The sequence below is a fragment of the Apium graveolens genome, chromosome 1 (genome assembly GCF_009905375.1).
Source record: "Apium graveolens cultivar Ventura chromosome 1, ASM990537v1, whole genome shotgun sequence".
NCBI classification, from domain to species: domain Eukaryota; kingdom Viridiplantae; phylum Streptophyta; class Magnoliopsida; order Apiales; family Apiaceae; genus Apium; species Apium graveolens.
In genome coordinates, this window is record NC_133647.1 from 138,882,408 (window position 1) to 138,886,738 (window position 4,331).

A 4,331-nucleotide genomic window follows, 5' to 3' on the forward strand; every position below is an offset into this window, starting at 1 on the left:
GGTGGTTCTACTTATAATAATATAGTTAGATAGTATAGTATATAAAAGATTGAGCAAATCCTTTGTATTGCATAAGCTAAGAACCTACATTGTGTTGTTGTATTCTCTTATTGAACGCGTACATATCATTTTAAATAGATAAAATAGCTACAATGTGTTTGCTACTATGTACGAACAATCCGCTACTTTATCTCCACCAACCTAACTTATCTCCACCACTACCTAGCAGCCCTAGTGAAAATTTTACTGTAGAAATTATTAACTACAACCATGGAACAGAGCAGTACTGTTAGTTAACAGAGTTGCTGCTGTCCTTCACATATCTAGATTTTTATTTGGGTATGCACTTGCAAGGTTACTTGGAATTGATATATTTTTTTAAATAACTATATCTATTGTGTTTGGCATGCAGGTACTACTCTCTGGCTGTAATATCCCGTAATTTTTAGAATTCGATTAAAATTGAATAAAAGAAAAAAGTATTAAATTTAGATAATGATTAGAATTTAAAATTGAATTAGATTTATGGACTTAAAATTTGGATCAGATTCTAATATGGATAACTTGTATGTTAAGATATAAGGTTTTGTATCGTTATAATACATCAAATTCGTCTTCCTCACTTTTATTCATAAATTCGTAGGGCTCTTCTCAGCATAAATCAGCAGCCTTGTAAATTCGTAGAAATTCATCGTAAGTCAGATTTTGTTGATCTTAGACTTTTCGGAAAGGTCTTTTCATTTTCTACAACTTTGTGTTTAGTGTTTTTCAATAAAATATCATTTAGAGGGTCAAAAAGGATAATAATATCTGATCAGAATTGGAATCACGGAGAAGATCGAGATTGTAGATGTGTCGTATTTGATGGGTTGCTAAGGATTGTATGTGTGATCTAATGTGAATTATATGTTTCGTGATTGAGGCAAGTAACTTTCCGTTGCTTCATATTATTTATTTGCCTACATGTTTTGTAAGTAACTACTCGTTGCTTCGTATTACTTATTTGCTTACGTGTTCGGTAAGTGAATATCTGTTACTCCTTATTATTGTGTGACATTTGTTTAATTAGATTTTCTGAATATTTATGTAACTGTTTGTTGCTTCGTATATATTATTAACGTGTCATATTTTGTGTGATTAATAAGATGACAAATTTTTAGAAATCCCCAGTCTTAGTCATGTATAAGAATTAGAACCCGATCACTGGGTAGTGTGATACATAGAACTTAGAACTAGTTTGCGCACATTTCAGAACACATCGATACCTTGTCAAGCTTCGGCTGCACTTGACGAGCGACGTAAACTAGCCCCCCATGGAATAAGAATTAGAACCCGGTCACTTGGGAAGTGTGGCATAAAGTATAAGATGCCGATCACTGGCAAAGTGTGGCATAAGTGTGATTTAGGACTGTGGGAATAAAGATAAGAATTTGTTATCAAGATTTATTGATTGATTAAGGATTGTGATGATGTGGATTATAAATATGATTTGTAATTCGTTTTAATCCTTGCCATAGAAAATTTATTATGTGATCTTTGTTATCGAATATTTATACAATCCTATATGATAGATGTTACGTGTTATGTGTCCAAATTGTGTTTTTGAAAAAAATAAAAGATATTATTTTGAGCAAATGGTAGTTGCTTGCTGGACTTCGCATCTCATTCTTTTTATTTCAGGTTCGATCTAAGATTCGAGTTGGTTAGCATTGGAGTTTGAGGACTTAATTTTGGAGTAGATTGACTTTTGGACTTCCGTTAGCTGCGCTTTTGTAATAGTCCGATTGTAATAGAATTTTGGATTAGTAATTAAATTTTGTACTAGTTTCATTTAGATTTAATAGTCCGGAAGTGCGGGTTTTACAGTTGGTATCAAGAGCAGGCTATCTTTCAGAGTGTATTAGGCATGGACTAGTACATTCTCTAGGATGCGTTCCTGTGGACCATATTTTGAACTTTGGCAGATCAGGGGGTAGATGTGTCACGAACTTTAGGATTGTTTGTGAATTTGGAGACCAAATTCTTTTTAAGGAGGGTAGTATGTAATTTCCCGTAATTTTTAGAATTTGATTAATATAAAATATAGAAAAAGTATTAAATTAGATAATGACTTGGATTTAAAATTGAATAAGATTTATGTACCTAAAAATTTGGATCAGATTATTAGATGGATAACTTGTAGGTTAAGATATAGGGTTTTGTATCGTTATAAACATCAAATTCGTCTTCCTTGTTTTTTTATAAATTCGTAGGCTCTTCTCTGCATAAATCAGCAGCCTTGTAAAATTCGTAGAAAATTTATCGTAAGTCAGATTTGTTGATTCTGGACTTTTCAGAAAGGTCTTTTCGTTCTCTACAACTTTTGTGTTTCATGTAAGAAAATATCATTTAGAAGGTCAAAAAGGATAAAAAAAGATCTGATCAGAATTGGAATCGCGGAGAAGATCGAGACTTTAGATGTGTCGTATTTGATGGGTTGCTAAGGATTGTTTGTGTGATTCTAATGCGAATTATATGTTTTCGTGATTGATTCATATAACTTTCCATTGCTCCGTATGATTTATTTGCCTACATGTTTTGTAAGTAACTACGCGTTGCTTTGTATTACTTATTTGCTTACGTGTTTGGTAAGTGAATATCTGTTACTCCTTATTATTGGGTGATATTTGCTTAATTAGATGTTCTGAATATGTATGTAACTGTTTGTTGCTCCGTATATATTGTATAATGAGCCATATTATGTGTGATTGATAAGATGATAAATTTTCGGAAATCCCCATTCTTATTCATGTATAAGAATTAGAACTCGATCACTGGGTAGTGTGAAACATGGAACTAAGACTAGTTTGCGCACATTCTGAACACATCGATACCTTGTCAAGCTTCGGTTGCACTTGACGAGGGACGTAAACTAGCCCCCCATCGAATAAGAATTAGAACCCGATCACTTGGGAAGTGTGGCATAAAGTAGAAGATGCTGATCACTGGAAAAATATGGCATAAGGTGTGATTTAGGACTGTGGGACTAAAGATAAGAATTTGTTATTAAGATTTATTGATTGATTAAGAATTGTGATGATGTGGATTATAGAATAAGTTGTGTAATTCGTTTTGATCCTTGTCATAGAAAATATATTATATGATCTTTGTTATCGAATATTTATGCAATCATATATGATAGATATTACGTGTTATGTGTCCAAATTGTGTTTTTGAAAAAAATAAAAGATTTTCAGCCGTCAAACGGTAGTTGCTTGCTGGCTTCGCAGCTCATTCGTTTAATATTTCAGGTTCGATCTAAGATTCGAGTTGGTTAGAATTGGAGTTCGAGGACTTAGTTTTGGAGTAGATTGACTTTTGGACTTCCGTTAGCTGCGCTTTTGTAATAGTCACCATTATAATAGAATTTTGGATTAGTAATTAAATTTTTGTACTAGTTACAGCTTAGATTTAATAGTCCAGAAGTGCGGGCTGTTACACTGGCTTTCAACGTGTGCCACTCAATCTTAGGCACGTTCTATCCTCAGTCAGATGCAGGATTTAAAAAATTATCTTTAATTTTAAGGGAAGAACTTATGTTGTGTGTTTGATAGTCAGAATTCAGTACTTGTTACTTGGATGTTCTACAAAACACGATGTGTCACATACATGATTATATATTCATACAAACAAACCCCAATACATTTAAGATATTATGTGTTTGGATAACAAAGTACAGATTCTAAGATACTAAGTTTTTGATAATAAAATGTATTGCAAAAATATAGTAAGATAATGAATTTCAAAAACATTAGCTTTTAAACTTTCTATTTAGTTTTTGAAATATTAAGGGAAGAAAATTAAAAACAATATTGATTCTTGATTCCCACATTTCGTAAACCAGACGTTAGGTATAGGAATCATTTTCATTCCAAATTTAACCAAACACATGGAATAGGGAATGATATCACAAACTTATACCCCTTAAACCCATTCCTCGTTTAAAACTCATACTTTTAATTGAACCAACGACGTAGGAGTATCAAGTGGACCCTTGCAGGATGTATAAGAGCATCTCAAACAGTCTCTTAGTAAGCTCTTAAATATAATATAAAATATTATATTCTTATTAATTAGGATATTGTTAAGAAATTCACTCCAACAATACTTTTTATATCCACTCTTTATTTATATTTATACATATTTAAACATAAAAGGGGGACAAAAGTGAGGTAAGAGTTGGAGAAAATGAATACTTTATTAATAAGTAAAAGTTAAGATTCATGTAGTAGCTCTTAACTTTGAGGAGAGAGAGTAGACTATTAGAGCATATGCACCCGTTAAGGGTATCA